Source organism: Arvicola amphibius, chromosome 1 (assembly GCF_903992535.2).
Source record: "Arvicola amphibius chromosome 1, mArvAmp1.2, whole genome shotgun sequence".
Lineage (NCBI taxonomy): Eukaryota > Metazoa > Chordata > Mammalia > Rodentia > Cricetidae > Arvicola > Arvicola amphibius.
The window spans coordinates 36,059,561-36,079,691 of NC_052047.1; the positions used below are offsets into that span (position 1 = coordinate 36,059,561).

Consider the following 20,131-nt stretch of genomic DNA (forward strand, 5'->3'; position numbering starts at 1 on the left):
CGCCTTCTAGTTAGGAAATGGAGGTGAGACGACTCACGTAGAGAATGGCTCACGGGACCTGGTGAGAGGGGGGTCAGGAGAGATAGTGTGGCCCCCAGGTCCAGCTCATGGTGGTCTGGGGTGTGTGCATATGGTGGTGGTGATGGCAGATGCAGGACTGTGTGGGTATAGTGGGGTGGGGGTGGGGCAGCAGATGACAGACAATGGGAAGATGCATTCCAGGTGTCCCTGGGCATCAGCAAAAGCTCACCTAGATCCAAATGGTGGCAGTGGAGGTGACAGCAGGGAAACTCAGCTTGTAGCTTTGGAGGATGAATTGATGGTGTCAGGTCCCTGTTCAGTGTGGCTAGGCTATTGTTTGGCTGCCCCCTGAAGCTGACTTGGGGTATAGTAAATGAGATATGTCGGGTGGGTGGTTGTGTTAGTTGCTGTTTCTTCACTGTGACAAATACCTGAGAGAAAGCCAGAGCCTAAGGGAAGAGGATTTATTTCAGCTTATAGTGCAGCGCATCATGGCTGGGAAGTTATGACAAGAGGCTCTGTGGTAGGGGCAGCATGAGGTGGCTCTGTGCTACATCGTGACTGCTGAGTAAGCAGAGAGCTGGATCCAAAGCTGAGCTGAGCTGTTACCCTTAGTGACCAGCCTCCAGCTGAGCCCAGTGCCCACAAAGGTTCTATACCCCAGTACCATCTGGGAGCCAACTGTTCAACATGTGAGCCTGTGCGGGACCTTCCAAACCCAAGCTGTAATCATTTCTAAAGAACCCCATTTTCTTACTTCTTGACCAACTAGCGCAGGGGTTTTAACACGAGAATTTGGGGAGAACCATGGATAAAGAAGTTCCTCGAATGGACGTTGGCGGACCTTCCTAAGCTCTTTTGCCTCAGCACAGTATGTGGTATGTAGGGGTCTCTACACCTGTTTTGGACTGCCACGAATGAGGCTCCTAGGTGACAGCGCGCCCTCCATCTTGAGAAGCAGAGGAAGGTGAGAAGGAAGAGGACGTGAGATTGTGTCTTAGGGGACACTTACATGCACACACATGTGGGGGCCAGAGGTCACCTCAAGTGTCATTCCCAAGAAGCCATGCAGTTTGTGTTTTGAGACAAAAATACAAGGTTCCCTTCCTGGGACCTAGGACTTGCTGGCAAGGCTGTATAGTCAGCGAGCTCCAGGAAGCTGTCTCCACCGCTGTGGGGCACAGACTGTAATTCCACACCTTCTCACACAGCTTTCTATGTGGATGCTGGCCTGTGAACCCAGGTGCCCATGTTTGTGTGGAAAGTGCCTCACTGTGTTGCGCCTCAGCCCCTTGACTAAAGTTCTCACAAGGAAGCACAGTGGTGGCCAGAGGCAGAGGACGACCTCGTGGTTTCTCTGTGCAAACCCCAGACTGCTCCTGGTCTCTCTGGGTCCCTAGTCCAGGCCAGAACCTAAAATGCTTTTTTCCCTCCTGCTTCCCCCCACAGAGCACTCCTGATCCGAGTGTCCTCTCTAAGCTCAGACGACACAGCCAAGGGCCTCAGAAGGAACAACTGATCCCCTTGTGCAAGAAAAAACCCCGAAAGGCCCTGAGGTGACTAGGAAGCATAGTGATTTCAGTCTAGGTTTGTATTTCATTGTCTTTTCTCTGGGTAGGACAGTTTCTTCTGTCTCCTCCTTCCTTCCCCCCTTCCCCCAGCTGTCTCTTTCCTTCCTTATCAGAAGAGTCTCTGAGTGTGAGATTGGCCATTGCGACCACACCTCCTTTTGCCTTCAGTTATGACATTCCGTCTTGATGTCTTAGGGAAGGAGAGCGTTGGCAAGTTCCATTAGCATCATGGAGCTGATGCAGCTGTGCACTGTCCTGGGCCCAGCTGCATGGGTAACATGAGGGAGCTTGCTGTTTTCAGCTCCCTTAAAACCGTCTGAGAACACAATCTGCAATGTGGGTTTGACCTCTTGTCACCGAGAATGCCCAGCACATGCTCCCTATCTCTCAGTGCGTGATGAAGATGGGGCCTGTCTCACTGTTCTCATGCTGTGAAGGTGCACCATGACCACAGAAACTCCCACAAAGGAAAGCATTTAATTGGGGCTGGCTTACAGTTTAGAGGCTTTTAGTCTATTCTTGTCACATCAGGAAGCATAGCGACATGCAGGCAGACGTGGTGCTAGAGAAGGAGCCAAGAATTGTATGTCTGGATTGGCAGACAGCAGGGAGAGAGAGCGACACTGGGCCCAGCCTGAGCATTTGAAATATCAAAGACTGCCCCCACGGTGACATACCTCCTCCAACAAGGCCATGCCTGCTCCAGTGTAACACTTCCTAAGAGTGTCACTCCCTATGGACCTATGGGGGCCGTTTCTTTTCTAACCACCACAGGGACATTTACCTCAGAACGGATATATGACAGGTAAATGAGGCATACCTGGAGGAACACCAGGCATCTCTCATGTTATGTCCTCTCGATAACAAATTCGGGATTGTACCTGGGAACGGGCCCCGGGAGAGTAATTGAAACACTATCTCTCATAGTTTTATGTGTGCCTTTATTCCATTTCTGCATGGTAAGCATGCAAAGTAAATACTATTTTTATTCCAGATGATAACTGACGTTTAGGGAACTTTGCAACAAACTAGTTCCACTACCTCCTAATATTTAGCTCTTGCTTTATAGATGTATCCTCATCTCTAAAATGGGGGTGGTAGTGTTTTCTCCCCCTCCCCCAGGTGGTTAGGAAAATCCATATGGTAAATATATAGAAAGCCTTAGCATGATGCTTGGTAAGTTAGTCTGTGTGATAACAGGCTTTAGAAATCATTGTCTCCTATCCAGGTACTGACCGGGTCCAGCTGCTTAGCTTCAGAGCTCAGATGAGAGCGGGTGTGTTGAGGGTGGTGTGGCGGTAGACATCCTGTCATTACAGTTCCAGATGTCCTCTAAGCCAGTGTGTGCGGCGCCATCAGGATTGGTTCAAGAGCTTAGTGGGTTGTGGTTTCACTGCCGATTTTGAAAATGAGAACTGATTTGGTTTTCAAGGAGGAAGTAGTGATAGAACTTTGGGGAAACCGGACGTGGTGATGCACGCCTTTAGTCCCAGCACTCAGAAGGCAGAGGCAGGTGGATCTCTGAGTCTGAGGCTAGCCTGATCTAAATAGCTTGTTGTAGGCCAACCAGGGCCACTTAGTGAGACATTCCCCACCTCCACTCCCACCTTCCAAAAAAGAAAAGAAACTTCAGGGAGAATGTAGAAGGCTCTGAAGGTGTAAGGTTATAGGAGTGATCCGGAGAGGACCAGGAGTGGGTCTAGGGGACAGCTGTTTGAGGGGCAGGTCCCTGGTGCTGTGGTTATGCAGCTGTCTTCTCCCTGTCAGAGAAGTCAGAGAGGTCCACTCTGCAGGTGGCACCTGCATGATGCTCCACCCTAGCTGCCTGGCATTGGGTGAGCCTTCATCTCTCCTCAGCTCAGCCTCCCCACTAGGATTTGTGGAAGCATCGAGAGTGTGTGAAGCTCTTTTGTGGCCCACAGGAAGGTCCTCAGCAATGAGTTACCTCATTCTGCCTCAACCCTGGACCCTGTACCCTTGCCTGAGGTTGGAAACTCAGGCCCAGCAGGCAGGCAGAAGTTGTGATGTTTGGACGTAGCACCCTCTCAGGATGCAATTTGTTCAGGACCCTAAAGACCTCTAGGTCCTGTTATATCAGTGAAGAATCTTAGCATGGAACCCCTAGGGTGCTTTTGAGGTACACTTGTGTGGATGTGTGTGTAGGGGGGGTACATGCATGTATACACACATGTAGAGGCCAAAGGTCAATGTTGTGTATCTTTTTAAAAACATCCCCTCCCCCCTCTTTTTGAGACAGGGTCTCTCAGGAAACCTGGAGTTCACCAATTGGCTAGACTGGCCACTGAGTTTTCAGTGATCCAGCTGACTCCCTGCCCCACACCCCAGAGTTGTGGTACAGGTGCACACAGGTTTTATGATTGTATTGGGGATTCGAACTCAGTTCCTCATACTTGTGTGTCAGACACTTTACATACTCAGCCATCTCCCCAGTTCTCTTCTTCCCTCAAAAGATTCTCATCCTAGAGAATCTAGTGATTCTAGAGGAACAGTTTTTTCTCTGTTGGGTCCCAAACACCCAGTCCCAAAGACCCACTTCCCTTTCTTGTATCATCTGTTTGCGTTACATGTGGAGAGATTTCCATTCCTACCAGTGGTAACTATGTAAGAAAACTACATATTAGATCAAGAGATTTTATATTTAAGGTGTGTGTGTATCAGCCTGGAGACTTTTCCTATTTGTTCTCAGCACTGAAGGCAGAATGGGCCAATGAATGGTGGCTCTTGCTAGGAGAAACTAGCGGGTGACAAAAGTAAACCTGATCCTTAAGAAAAAAAGAAAGAAAAAGAAAAAAGAAAAGCAAAAAATGAAACAACTTGTTAATAATTTAAAAATGTATTCATAATCTTCATTTTAAAAAAAAACTTATGTGAATCAGCAACACTTGAAGCATTAGGAAATGTTTACCTAAATCTTATCACCCTGCAATTACCATCATTAACGTTTCTGTGAAATTTTTTTAAAATATTTATTTATTTATTATGTATACAGTATTCTGTCTGTGTATATGCCTGCAGGCCAGAAGAGGGCACCGACCCCATTATAGATGGTTGTGAGCCACCATGTGGTTGCTGGGAATTGAACTCAGGACCTTTGGAATAAGAGGCAATGCTCTTAACCTCTGAGCCATCTCTCCAGCCCTTCTGTGAAATTTTTTAGTATTCCTTTAGCAAATCTTAATTGAGCTTCTGCCATGAGCCAGGTATTAGGAATGTATTGATGGGTGAACTACACATAGCCCTTGACCTTGTGGTAAGAGAAGAGACTCTAGATAGATTTATGAATTAAAAGCATGTGAAATTTTATAAACTTACAGGCGGTACCACTAAGAGTGGTAACAATCACCTGCCACTGTGGCAGTGTGGAAACAGAGGCAGGAAGATTACAGATTCAAGGCTATGTAAAAAGACTCTGTCTTTATAAAGAAAATGCATTTAAACTTACTGCTAAAAATATAACGAGAAGGCTAGAGAGATGGCTCAGGGGTTAGCAGTACTGCCTGCTTTTTTAGAGGAACCAAGTTCAGTTCCCAGAACCCAAGTCACTAGAACTCAAGCTCCAAGGCGTTTACAGCCTCATCCACAGGCACCTGCATTCATGCGCACAAGCCCATGCCTACTCACAATAATCAAAAATAATAATACGTATCTTCTTAAAAACTGAATAAAAATAGAATAGCATGTCTCTGAAGTCAATGAAGATACTCAGAAAATATATGCCCAAAACAAAAAATAAATAAGCAAAATTAAAATGTATTATTTCAGAAGACGGGTAAAGTTTACCATAACCCTATATTAAAAAGTCGAAGGAAAGCATAGGTTGGAATTAAAACAAACCAAAGCCTCATAGATGTGGTGACAAAACTCCAGAGAATTCTAAAAGTTCAAAAGAAATCTAAAAGCCATCTTAGAAATAAATTCTAAGAAGGAACACAAAGTTAAGTAACTGTCACAAGTTGCCCTCGGAGAAATCATGAGCAAGAGAAAGAAAAAGTTCAGAGTCAAAATGAGAGGAAGAAATAAAGATTTGGAAATAGTGACAAATATTGAAGGAGACAAAGAAGGTCCAGTGTATGGGGAGAGCAGGCATACCAGACGGGGATGGAGAGGGGTGAGGGGCAAGGGGATGGGGTGAAGGCACACCACACTGAGGTAGGGAGGGTGAAGAAGTTTGTGTCTCAAGAAGGTTCAATGTATGGGTAAGAGCAGGCAAACCACACCCAGGCAGAGGGAGAGGGGTGAAGAAGTTTGTGTTGCAAGAGAACATTTTTGAAGAAAAATTTAATACCACATTTAAAGAAAAAAATCCCGTGTTTCAGAGCATTAAGTAGGTTTCTATTAAAATTAACAGAGCACAGAAGGAAGGAGAAACCTTCTGGACAAGTCTACACAGAAAGAGAACATGACACGTTGTTCTTAGTGTTTTAACAGAAGCTTTTGGTCCCTATTTAATTGAAAATTCTTCTTTTGTATTTCACACAATATAATGACATACGATGTGTACCTCCATTTTCCTCTTTCAGTTACCCCAAATCCTCATTAGTGCTGCCCACATGGGCGTGGGTGTGGGCCATCTGCTGGAGCATGGGTACCTACCTGTGCTACATCCTCAGAAACAGAACGATTCTCAGGGCTGTCGAGATGGCTCCGTGGATAAGAAGGCTGCCCTTCCAGAGGACTTGGGTTTATTCCCAGCACCCCTATGGTTGTTCACAACCTGCTGTAACTTCAGTCCTAGGAGACCCGGCACCTTCTTTTGGCCTTCTTAGACACACAAGGTTTGCAAATGGTACACAGATATACATGCAGACAAAACACTAATACAAATGAAACAAATTATTTTAAAAATGAAATATTTTCCCTCCCTGAGAAACTGTCCTCTGCCAGTGGCTCCTCACTGAGGGGTGGGACCTGCAGATCATCTCCCCTCCTATGTCTGGATTTTGGCTCAGGAGATCTTGCACAGGACTTGAACAAATAACCCTGGCTGCTGTGAGTTAGTGAATGAGACAACCATCCTGTCCAGAAGACAGCATGTCATGGCATTCCTTCCCATCCTCTGTCTCTCATAGTCTTTCTGCCTCTTCTTCCTCATGTTTCCTGAGGCTTGGGGTCCCAGTCAAGGTTGATTGATGGAGATTTCCATTTACGGCTGACCACTCAGCCGTTTACTCTCAGCCCTATGACTGTTGGGTATCTCTCCATTGATTGCCAGCCATTGTGGAATAAAGACACTTCTCTGATCATAGTTGAGAGTGACCCAGGTCTACGGGTATAACACAGATATTTAGAAGATACGTTGACAGCATGATCATTTAGCAAAATAACAATAGCAAGGTCCACTCTAGGATCTCTGGCTTCCCCAGCCATGGACTTTTGACTAAGCCTGACATTCTCTTCTGTGGAGCAGACCTCAGATTCAGCCAGGGAGTAGTTGGCTATCCCATAGCAGTCATGCCACTATTACACCAGGCACAAGTTCCTGGCAGGGTCTGTCTGTGGGGAAAACCACTGGTGTCTTCTCCCCCTAGCAGCTTGTCTGATACTATGATAGCTGTCCATCCGGTAGGAAGTTTCCTGGTGGGATTGAGATTGATTGCTCTATGTCCTCTAGCCTCTAGTGTGTCTTATCATATAGTTATGGTTGATAACACAGGGCAATAACAATAGTGTGCATTGCTATGGAAACATCTGGAGCCTTTATGACTAATAATCCATAGGGAAAAAAATCCCATGCCTTACAACAGGATTTTCATTTCATAACCCGTGTCTTATAAGACAGGTGTTGTCAGCTCATACAGGGTAATTCCATTATGCTTCTTTTTTTAAAAAAATAAAAATAAAAGTTGTATTTTGATATTGGCTTACTAACTAGTAGGCTTCCATAAGGCATTTTTATACATGCTTAGTTTGGTTAACCCAGTCACTGCTCCCTCCTCTCCACCATATCTCACCCCTCCCCCTACCTATCCCTTCTTAATCATTCAGTATTTCCCCCCTTCCATCATTTTCAAGTTAGCATAAAATAAGTTTGGGGTTTCATGATAACATGATAATATATGCACACATATATTCATGTACATTGTTCTAATTGATCCCTTTCCTCCTGTGTTCTCTGTCCCTGTCTTGCTACTCCCCCATCAGTCCCCCTCAGCTTTCACCTCTAAGATATTTGAGAACCCTCTCTTATCTTCTCTTTCCTGAAAATAGAAGACCTTTTTTTGGGCAAGGAAAATAGAGTAGCGAATGTAAGGTAATCCAAGGAAAGAAAGCACGCACCGGGATTTCTGATACCGGGAAAATGACTTTCTGTTATAAAGAACAAACCTGGGCTTGTGCAGGAGGTCAGAGGGCAGAGAAAACTGCTCCTCTGAACTCTCCTTAAGGAACAGCCTGGAGAGTGGACACCAGACAACCAGTGCTGTCTCTAAGAAGAGCATGAAACGGCTCCAATGTTGTGAGGCTAACAGGACGGATCAAAACCACACAGGGGTCAACCTCAGGAGTTTCCTACTAAGGGAAGACCGAGACTTGCATGTTTAAATCCATGAGATCTTGATGGCATGGAGTAAAATATATATTGTTCACCTTCTGAGGTCAATAGAAACTCAAGTCAATGCCTCAGAAGTAGGAAAGAGTCGAGGGCTTGTCCTGGCTCTTTTAGTTGGACTGTGCTGTCAGATAACCAAGAACTAGACGAGGGGACATGTCTCCTGAACTGGGACGTGGGAAGTGAAGACAGAATGAGAGAAGTAGAAAAAGCACCTTCGGGCAGCTTATGGATTCACACGTCAAACAACATTGGTGGCTTAACCTTAGAAATGAATGAAAACCAGTTGTCATGTTTCCTGATGGAGCATTGTTATGAGGAGGGCCCCTTGTTTGTTCCCAGCTGCCCAGCCCTGACATAATCACACAGAAACTGTATCAATTAAAACACTGTTTGGCCCATTAGCTCTAGCTTCTTATTGGCTAACTCTTAAGTATTAATTTAACCCATTTCTATTAATCTGTGTATTGCCACACTATGGCTTACCACCTTAAAGTTCCAGCGTCTGTCTCCGGTGGGGCTCCATGGCTTCTCCCTGACTCTGCCTCCTTTCTCCCAGCATTCAGTTTAGTTTTCCCCACCTACCTAAGTTCTGCCCTATCAACAGGCCAAGACAGTTTCTTTATTCACCAATGGTATTCACAGCATACAGCGGGGAATCGCGCATCATGCCTCGAAATGGGCTAGAGCTCAGTGCTCTAAGCCTCTGACTCTGGTTGCCTATTGCAGGAACTTAGAGACTGAGGGATATGAAACATGCAACAGCAAAGTTGCTACTGTGGAGACTCCTCAGCTCAGATAGCTCAGTAATGGTCATGAAACAGAGAGGATTGGGGGAGGGGTGTAGATTAACTGTTACTTAACATACATCAGATTTTTAAAAGTGGGCAGCATTTAACTATGCTGATTATACTTCTGTCCTCTGGCTTAAAAGAAGTTCAAGTCCATGATTACCATCAATTCAAGAGTTTCTTTTGGAGGGAGAGAGGTGCCGAGCACAGGCCTCCTGGGATAGTTGGTGAAGTCTTTTTTGCGATCTGGGCAGTAATTCTATAAGAACATTTGCTTCATAATAAGTGATCTGTTTTGTGTGATTTTCTTAGCCTTGTTATATTTTATCTTAGCAAGAGTATAATTTGGGTGGGAAGATAACCCAGTGAAGTGTTTGCTATCCGGACACGAAGACCCGAGTTTGATCTCCACAACCCATGTGAAAAAGGCAAGCATGAACGGCGCTGTGTGGTTGTAATCCCAGTGCCAGGGAGGCAGAGACACACCTATCCCGAGGGCTAACTCGCCAGCTAGCCCAGTGGACATAATGCTGTTTCTACGTCTTTACTATAAGCGCTCAGAGTTTCCCCTCCAGAGCACTCTGTTGTGCACAGTAGAAATGTCAGCATGCTGCACATGAGCACAGCCGAGGAGGCTAATGCAGCCTGTAACAACCAGGTCAGCGCCCTGGGACCCCTGGAACCTAGGAAGGGTTGTTTCACTTAACATCGTCTCTCTCCTGGATCAACTCGGGTTTAATCCCAGCAGTGCCTCGTGTATCATCACATTTGGTTGCTCTGGGTGTAATCAGGGTACCACCGTCTCTCCTTCACAGCGTGACTGACAGCCTTTAACATTCACCTGCTCACACAATCACCAGCATGTTTGGGTGCTCAGCGAGTCTTTGAGGAGTCTGCCCCGCTCTCTGTGTGTAAGTCAGCCACACGTGTGGCCTGCAGGTCTGCTCCACTTTGCAGTGCGCCCCCACATGTCCTCTGTCTGGCCAGCTGAGGCTGGTATAATATGGTCCAGACCATGCGGACTTGGCCGTTCTACCCTCATCTCTACCACGCTTCCATCAGGCCAGCCTGTGAGTGTTCTCATGAAGGTAGTGGAGATCCTGGGGACTGGAAATGGGCCTGCCCGCTATGTTAGCTCCTGTGTCCTCCCATGTGGACAGTTACCAAAACAAGTCACACAACTGAGCACAGAGCTATTGGAGAATAACTGCACGGTAAGAACAGATGGCAGGGGTACAGGAACCTGGCGATGGGTATGTCAGTGCAGTCAGTCAGCCACAGCTACCCAGCAGTGCATTAAGAACTGGCATGTCTTCGAAGCATCAGACATTGCTGTTATTTGTACCACAGTATAATACCTTCAGAATACAAAACGTGGGGGTCATGTACATGAATGAAGGAAGTGTAATTCTTTCACCTCCCCTTAAAAATTTCTGGTGCGCAGTTACAAAAGCAACTCTAAAACCCTGTCTCGAAAAACCAAAAAAAAAAAAAAAAAAAAAAGCAACTCTAAGTGGAAAGGAAGCCTATATTTAATGGTCTGTATTGAGTATTACTTTTCTAGTTGCTGATGTCTTCCCCAGAGAAGCATTTCAGACAGTAGCTTTCTCCTGGACTGTGTGTAGCCAGCAATCTCTTCCTGGACTGTGTGTAGCCAAGCAGCCTCCTCTTGGGCTGTGTGTAGCCCTCAGCCTCCTCCTGGGCTGTGTGGAGAATTCTTTGTTGATGTCGTACTTAGGACTGGTTTTGAACTCTGCCTTGGAGAGGACTAAATGAGGAAGATAAAGAACTAGAGTCTGCCTACTTCAGAGTTTTAGTGTAAGACATGAAAACCAGAGGAATGATCAGTTCGTGTACCTTCCGCAGGAGAGCTGCGTTTTTCACTCTTAGTGAGTAGTCAGTTTACAAAATCAAAACAAAACAGTGATTCTTAGGAAATATGCCATGTGCCTAAGTATGTAGATGGCAAAAAGCATATTACTAATTATGATTTATGTCCCTCGAAATAAGAAACTCAAGTCTGTTTCCATAGAGCACAGCATTATATGTGAATTTAGTGTGTGCACCTTTGCTGTGTTCCCTGCAGAAATTTGTTTAAATGTTGGGGGAAAAAATCCTGCATATGCACATGCTTGTTATGTGCTTCTCATCCCATGCACACTACAAAATCACACATAGCAGTCACCTAATTAACACTATGTATTGTACTAAACATGTGGTTAAAGTTGAACTTCTCTATTTTCTATTTTAGAAGCTATCCCCAGGGTCAGATAAAATTTCATGTACTTCCTCTCAATTGTATTGTTTTGTTTTCCTGAACTGCTAAGAAAGGGGACTCAGGTTTTGCTTTCCAGCCAGCAGCTGATTTCATTTGCCTGTATTTGAAGAAGTTACACACCACCTCCAAAAGAACCTGGAAAATGTAGCAGGATTTATCTGGTAGCATTAATTAATTCAGGTGGAGCCATCTTCATGCGAAAAGTTATAGTGAATGTGGCACCGCCAGGAGCCTGGTGTTCAGGGGCAAACAGGTCCGAGTCCTGGGAGCAGCTCATGACCTCCTTGGGTGTGACCTCTGCCAGGCTGTCTAACTGTATGCGTTTGTTTCTCGGTCTGCAGTATTGGCATCGTCACAGGACCTCTTGTGTAGATCTGTTGGAAGTAAGAAACAGGATCATCCTTCTAAAGCATTTGCTTGGCATCGGGCCTGACACATAGTAAAGTGCCCTGTCAATGCCACATGAGTGGTGAGTGCTGACACCCTAGTCATTTGATGTAGGGGCTCCATTTTATAGACCTTGAAATAGAGATGTAGCTCTTGGGGAAAATAGTAAAAACCCTGACAATTGTATTAGAGATAGATAGCACAGTATCATGCATAGAAAGGTTTAATCCTGGCAAACAGTGTCTAAAACTATTTCTCAGCTACCATAAGCTTGCAGGTTTTCAGGTTCTGTTGTACATCGACACAGGTTTTTTGACAGATTATCTCTTCTTGCTTGACAGGATGAGATGATGATTATTTCAATGATGTCAGAAGAATTTTTTCCATTAAAAACGGAGCTCACTTTACTATTTGTGAACATTTTCACAAAAACTTAGGACAGGGCAGGCAGAGGAAGAAGGGAGATGTGAACCCACTGAAGTTTTTAGGGTGCTTTTGTTGGGTAGACAAAGCTCTCCAGAACACACTTGGATTTTTTTTCAGAACGTTTGCAGCCTGGTTGAGAAAACAGATCACGTGTGTATAAGATGTTGGCAGTAGTAGCGCTGTCTTTTATGAGTGCTTAGCCTGTCATTTATGAGTGCTTAGCCTGTCATTTATGAGTGCTTAGATTGTGCAAGGTACTAAAGCAAGCGGGCCAGCAACCTAAGATTGCCCTTTTGATCTTCCGAGTAACTGTTAGGTTGATGGTGATCCCAGTGTGCAGCTGAAGGTATTTGCACCCCCTGACAAACACGAGGCATTGGTTCTCATCATAAAGGACCCAAGTGGCAAGTTAGAACTCAGGGCTCAGGTCCTGATTTTCATTTTTTTTATGATTATTGATTTCTTTCTCTCTTTTTTTCTCATTTTTTTTAATTAAAAATTTCCATCTCCTCCCTTCCTCCTCCTCCCTCCCTCCCCTCCCCTCCACCCATACCCCCACTCCACCCCTCTCCAAGACAAAGAGCCATCAGGGCTCCCCTCACCATGCCAAGTCCAAGGTCCTCCCAGCTCCCCCCAAGTCCAGGAAGGTGAGCAACCAAACCGACAAGGCTCACAGTGAGCCCATCCATGCTGTAGAGTTCATGCTCATTGCCGTTGTCCTTGGTTTCTCAGTCCTCCTCCACCGTCAGCCACATTCAGAGAGTCCGGTTTGGTCCCCTGTTCCATCAGTCCCACTCCAACTGGACTTGGTGGTCTCCCGTTAGATCTGTCCCACCGTCTCAATGGGTAAACGCACTCCTCACGGTCCTGACTTCCCTGCTCATGATCTCCCTCCTTCTGCTCCTCATCAGGACCTTGGGAGCTCAGTCCGGTGCTCCCATGTGGGGCTCTGTCATTTTCTCCATCCAATGCCAGGTGAAGGTTCTATGGTGATATGCAAGATATTCATGAGTATGGCAATAGGATCTGGACATTTCTGGCACCCTCTCCTCAGCTGCCCAAGGAACTATCTGGGGGCGTCTTCCTGGATACCTGGGAACCCCTCTAGAGTCAAGTCTCTGCCAACCCTAGAATGGCTCCCTTAACCAAGATACATAACTCCCTGTTCCCATATCCAACCTTCCTACATCCCAAACATCCCATTCCCCCAAGCTCTTCCCATCCTCCACTTCACACTTTTCTCTCCCCATCCCCCCATCCCCCATCCCACCCCACCCCCATGTTCCCATTTTTTGTCCGGCAATCTTGTCTACTTCCAGTATCCAGGAGGATAACTATATGTTTTTCTTTGGGTTCACCTTCTTATATAGCTTCTCTAGGATTTTTTACGAATTATAGGCTTGATGTCCTTTATTTATGGCTAGAAACCAATTATGAGTGAGTACATCCCATGTTCTTCTTTTTGGGCCTGGGTTACCTCACTCAGGATGGTGTTTTCTATTTCCATCCATTTGCATGCAAAATTCAAGATGTCATTGTTTTTTACCGCCGAGTAGTACTCTAATATGTACATATTCCACACTTTCTTCATCCATTCTTCCACTGAAGGGCATCTAGGTTGTTTCCAGGTTCTGGCTATTACAAATAATGCTGCTATAAACATAGTTGAACAAATGCTTTTGTAATATGATTGGGCATCTCTTGGGTAAATTCCCAAGAGTGGGATTGCTGGGTCCTGGGGTAGGTTGATCCCAAATTTCCTGAGAAATCTCCACACTGCATTCCAAAGTGGTTGCACAAGTTTGCATTCCCACCAGCAAACCCCTTACTCCACATCCTCTCCAGCAAAGGCTATCATTGGTGTTTTTTATTTTAGCCAGTCTGACAGGTGTAAGATGGTATCTCAACGTTGTTTCGATTTGCATTTCCCTGATTGCTAAGGAGGTTGAGCATGACCTTAAGTATCTTTTGGCCATTTGAACTTCTTCTGTTGAGAATTCTCTGTTCAGTTCAGTGCCCCATTTTTTAATTGGGTTAATTAGCATTTTAAAGTCTAGTCTCTTGAGTTCCTTATATATTTTGGAGATCAGACCTTTGTCTGTTGCGGGGTTGGTGAAGATCTTTTCCCAGTCAGTAGGCTGCCTTTTTGTCTTAGTGACAGTGTCCTTTGCTTTACAGAAGCTGCTCAGCTTCAGGAGGTCCCATTTATTCAATGTTGCCCTTAATGTCTGTGCTGCTGGGGCTATACGTAGGAAGCGGTCTCCTGTGCCCAAATGTTGTAGAGTACTTCCTACTTTCTCCTCTAACAGGTTCAGTGTGTTCAGATTGATATTGAGGTCTTTAATCCATTTGGACTTGAGTTTTGTGCATGGTGATAGACACGGAGCTACTTTCATTCTTCTACAGGTTGACATCCAGTTATGCCAGCACCATTTGTTGAAGATGCTTTCTTTCTTCCATTGTGTGCTTTTAGCTCCTTTATCAAAAATCAGGTGTTCATAGGTTTGTGGGTTAAGATCTGGGTCTTCTATTCGATTCCATTGGTCGACTTCTCTATTTCGTCACCTTTCACGATAGCCACAAATAGCATAAAATATCTTGGGGTAACTCTAACCAAGGAAGTGAAAGACCTATTTGACAAGAACTTTAAGTCTTTGAAGAAAGAAATTGAAGAGGATACCAGAAAATGGAAGGATCTCCCTATTGGGAGGATCAACATAGTAAAAATGGCAATACTACCAAAGGCAATCTATAGATTTAATGCAATCCCCTTAAAGATCCCATCAAAATTCTTCACAAATCTTGAGAGGACAATAATCAACTTTATATGGAAGAACAAGAAACCCAGGATAGCCAAAACAATCTTATTCAATAAAGGAACTTCTGGAGGCATTACCATCCCTGACTTCAAACTCTATTACAGAGCTACAGTATTGAAAACAGCTTGGTATTGGCATAAAAATAGGTCCTGATTTTCAAAGTGGAGAATCTTAGGTGTGGCTTGACGGCCTTAATGAAGGCAACTCACTGCTCAGACTTTGTTGCTGTTTTGTGAAGAGCTGGGATGATGATGATGTCAGTTTCCAGGACTACCCTGTCTGTACTCTGGAACACTTCCACACACCCTTTGAGGTAGACTGGTGTAGGTTTATAGTTACCCATGCCTAGATCTAAACCTAAGTCATTGCTTACCATCTCAGTATGCACCAGGGATTCCAGCAGGAAAAGCTTCTAATTGAAAGATACTGGTAGGAATAGTTTGGGGACTTTTCTAAGAATCGATGAGCATTTTGAAGTCAGTGTTAATGACTGTAGTACATATCGTCCTGTATGAAGCGACAGAAGAGCACACAGCCCCGTCCACCTGTATGAATACACTGGTAAGAAGAGCGGCTTCGCGCGCAGGCGAGCGTCTGGGAGCTCTTCCTTGAGACCCTTGGTGTCCTCGGGCCTGACAAGTTGTCCTTTGAAATTCATCCCAGCCTTACTTTTCCCTTTTTTTAAAAAGAAAAATTTAATTTTTGTGTGTCCTTAGGTTATCTCTGAGTTTTACTTCAAGCAAGTAAAGGATTCCTTCTGCAGTTTTTTAAGGTCATAGTCAGGGAGATGTGTGGGGTCCGGTAAGATTGTCCTGGGAAGTGTTTTTAGGGAGAGAGTGAAGGATTCGGGGTTGTCAGTTCCTGAGGTTTGGGGCAAGGGTGTGAGTGTGGCTCTGAAAAGTGGAGGCCTGAAGAGAGGTTGTGGAAACGCATAGAGCATCCCTCAGCTCTGCAGTGTGTCATACCAGAGTCAGCGAATGTAGAAACCAGGAGTCTAGCTTATGCTTTTAGAGGTTGTGGATGTGGTTCCCGTCCTCCATTCTTTTGAGAACTTTGTCACAGCTGTAGTTTTGATCTTGAATGTTCCTTAAAGGCCACATGTTGAAGACTTGGTGAACAAACCATGATGCTGTTGGGAGGTAGAGGTGCTCTTGGGAGAAGGGAGAGCTTAGTGGGAGATTCTAGTTGGTTCATTCTTGTGTTCTCAAAGGGGGTTGTGGAAATCCATCTCTTCTTTACCATCTCCATCCTTGCCATAAGGATGCCTTACTCCACGACACACATCCTGCCTTGCCACAGGCCCCAAAGCATGGGCAAACCAACTATGAATCGAAACCTCAAAAACTGTGGGGCAAAACAAACCTTTCTTGTTTATAAGCTAAACATCTCAAGTATTTTGTTATCATAACAGAAAACTAACAAAGCTACATCATGGTGGCTAATAGTGGGAGTAAGGCAGGGAGCAAACAAGTCATTTCAAACCAGAAGCAGAGAGACAGAACTGGTCAGGGGCCAGACTCAGGCTTTTATAATAACCCTCTTGCTAGAACTACTAAGGGGCTGTAGGATAATGTCTTGAAGTTTCTATTGCTGTGATTAAACACCATGACAAAAAAAACTAGGGAATGAAAGAGTTTATTTCATCTCAGGTCATAATCCATCAGTGAGGAAGCCAGGACAGAAACTCAAGGCAGGAAAATAGAGTTAGGAACTGAAGCAGAGACCATGGAAGAATGCTGCCTATTCACTTGTTCCTCATGTCTTGCTCAGCCTGCTTTCTTATACATTCTAGGGCCATTTTTTCTAGGGTTGGAACTGCCCATAGTGAGCTGGGCCCTCCCACATCTACCAATAATCAAAAAATGCCATATGGACCTGGCTGTAGGCCAATCTTATGGAGTCAGTTTCTCAATTGAGATTTCATCTTTCCAAATGACTCTAGTCTGTGCCAAATTAATAAACAAATAAAACAAACAAACAAACAACAACATCAACAACAGAAACTAACCAGGACAGAGAAGTACTTCATGCCTTCAACAGCTAAGAATTTCCACTGGAATTTCCTTTGGGAAATGGAACTACATACTGACAGTTCTAACCTGAGGGTCAAGGCTTTGATGGACACTTGGGGGAGCACATTTTTTATTCAAACCTTAAGGTTTGAAGTGAGTGGACAGGACAGAATAGGATGAGTCCAGAGGGAGAAATGATCAGATCTGTGTGCTTATATTTTGGGGGAAAACAGGTAAAGTAGAATTCTCCTGATCAGAAGAACTCAGTTTGTGTTCAGAGTCTCTAAGATGTATTTGTAAAAGTAGACTCATTTATACATGAAGTCACAAACCTAATTAAATCTTTCCCAATGAGGGGCAGATAACAACTTATGAAGTTATGTCTAGATTAATTACAGTTTCATAAAGTTGAAAATTCAATTCTTAAGTTTCCCTGGCCGTGCTTTTGGTGTTGGGAAGCTCTGTGTTGTGCTGCCAGCCGCTTTCCTGCTGTGTAGCACAGCTGGAGATTGTTCTTAAGGTCACACATAGGTAGTGTACCTGTGTGCTGCTCTTGCAGTCTCTGAAGCTGCCTTGCAGTAGAGTTGGTCTGCATTAGTAAGGCCTTTTAGAAACCATGTTGTTAGATTGGTTCATTCACTGTCTTGGTTACTTTTCTGTCAGTGTGATATGACCACCATGACCAAAGCAAGTTATCAATGAAATTGTTTATGGGGGGCTTACAGTTTCAGAGGGTGAGTTCATGACTGTCATGGCAGGGAGCTTGGCCGCAGGCAAGCAGGCGTGGCACTGGAGCAGTAGCTGAGAGCTTACATCTGATCCACAAGCATGAAACAGAGAGAAAGCTAGAGAGTTAACTGGGAAGGCTAACAGGGTGAGCTTTTTAAGTGCAAAAATTTGCCCTCAATGGCACACCTTCTCTAGCAAGGCCACACCTCCTAATCCTTCACCAACAGTTCCACCAACCAGAGACCAAGTATTTAAATATATGAGCATGTTGGGATTATTCTCTTTTAAACCACCACATTAACAAGGAAAAAGAGTTTTTATATTATGTTTCAGTTTCAAAGGCAGGGGATGTCTTGTTGATAATAGGTTTGGATAAATACTTTCTCACCTTAGTCCTGTTTCTACCTCACACTGTATTTTGAACTTCCTGTCTGGCCCCTCTTTTTTCCTTCATCACATTCCAGAGCTGGGTTCTTTGCCTCCAGAACACATACTTCCTGGCTTGAGTACTTGCGACCCCTTTCCCTGTTAGGCTGCATGCTCTGTGAGAGAAGTATCTTTGTTCACCAGAGCTTCCCCTGATATAGGCGTCATGTATGGCACAGACATGTGCAATGGGTGATGGGTAATATCCAGTTACCATCACAGGACAAGTAGGGAATAGTAATAGAATAATGACACAGGGCAAGCAGGGTATAATCATATATGGTCACAGTGCAGGACACATCCAGGAGATGCTATGTAGCTAACAGCAGAGATGAGCAGAGCATCTGACTTTTACTTATATTAAAGATGGAGTTTATTCAGGTCAAGGAAGCCCAAAGGGATTCCGTACAATAAAAGTATACCGGAAACCTTCATGCAAATAAGTCTCTTCTTCTTGGCTTCCTGTGTTGCTTTACCTGTGTTCATTTTCCAGATGTGTCTGTCACTTTATCTTTGTCTGTGCATGTGATGTAAGGTGCACTGAAGACGAAGAAATGAAGTGTATCGTGAAGGCTAAGGAGCTGAGATGCACAGCCCAAAGACAAACTGGTACAGGAGAGGCATCTCCTGGTGTTTCAGGACAACCAAACAAACCCACCCCTTCAATTATAATGGAGTAATGAGCCTACTTCACAGCATGTGGAGACATAATTAGAAATGTACTGTAGGCCAGCGGCCCAGGTGTCAGGTCATTATCTGAATCATTAAGTTGGGAGTTATGCCCGTTAAAGGCTACTGGTTTGGAAAAGGTGAGATTAGAATGCAAGAGTCTTGGAAAATAAGAATTTTTCTGATTAGAAGGATACTATAGAAAACCTCCAGCATTTGACTTTTTCTTGCAACTTTTCATGGATGTGTAATGAGGACACAGCTTACAAGGGCACGGCTTGATGGATTTCTCCAAAGGTCAAGAAGTGCTTCATCGCCTTGACCAGCATCCCTGGGGTCACTCTCTTGCTACTTCCTCTCCCAACTCCTACACCCCGTCTTGACATACAGAAATGTTAACTGGTTTTGAACTTTTTATAATGGAATCGTGCAGTCCCGCTCTTAACCCACTATCATGGGTTATCATCCCGAGGGATGTTCCTGACGCTAGACTCCCTAGAAGGAAGGAAGGAAGGAAGGAAGGAGAGAGAGAGAGAGAGAGAGAGAGAGAGAGAGAGAGAGAGAGAGAGAGAGAGAGAGAGAGAGAGAGAGAGAGAGAAAGGAAGAGTTTTACTCATGTTACATGTGCCATGGTATGCATGCATGGTATGCATAATATTCATTTCCCAGTGATATGGCTTAATGTGCTTTTCTTATCTGCACATCCAGACCCACTACATCTCCCTGTTGGCATCACATTGCTCTGTTGAGATGTAGATGTCTCTCAATGCATTGAGCCAGCACTTACCTAATAATAGTGTGGTCATTACTGGATTTTCATGGCCATTAAACAATAGAGTCCATATGAGACTACCTATAAAATGCATTCTTCTTCTTCTTCTTCTTCTTCTTCTTCTTCTTCTTCTTCTTCTTCTTCTTCTTCTTCTTCTTCTTCTTCTTCTTCTTCTTCTTCTTCCTCTTCCTCTTCCTCTTCCTCTTCCTCTTCTTCTTTGATTCTCTGTTTTAAATGTCATTTACAACATTATAGTACCTCCCCACACACCTTCTTTCCTTCCTCCCTCCGCACCCAGGTCAGGTAAGCACAGGGAGATGTACAGAGTCACCTTTGGGAGCCTATCTCATAATCACAATATAAAATGCATTCTTAGAAGTGGACTTGCCCAGCAATGGCGCCCACCCTTCTAAAAATTCCCTCTGATGTTTGTAAGTAGCTCCCAAAATATTTGATGACTTTAATCCGGTGAGGGAGTCTGACTTTTCTTCTTCCCAGTGTCCTTGCCTGCTGTCTGCATTGCTGAGCTTCCTAATCTTTATAGTCGTACACAGCAGAGCCACTGCCACTCCAAGTTGCCATTTGCTTCCCTTGGACTGATGTTTTATGTTTATTGGACATTATTCCCATCTTTTGCTCCTTTTTCTGCCAACTTTATTCTT

The 20,131-nt window shown here is 44.6% G+C and overlaps 1 protein-coding gene across 9 annotated transcripts in view; it reads left to right on the plus strand.

The window, feature by feature from the left end:
• The window catches only part of Apbb2 (amyloid beta precursor protein binding family B member 2), a 325,526-nt gene that overhangs the window by 147,409 nt on the left and 157,986 nt on the right, over positions 1-20,131 (plus strand). The gene's annotated exons all lie outside the window — the stretch shown is intronic.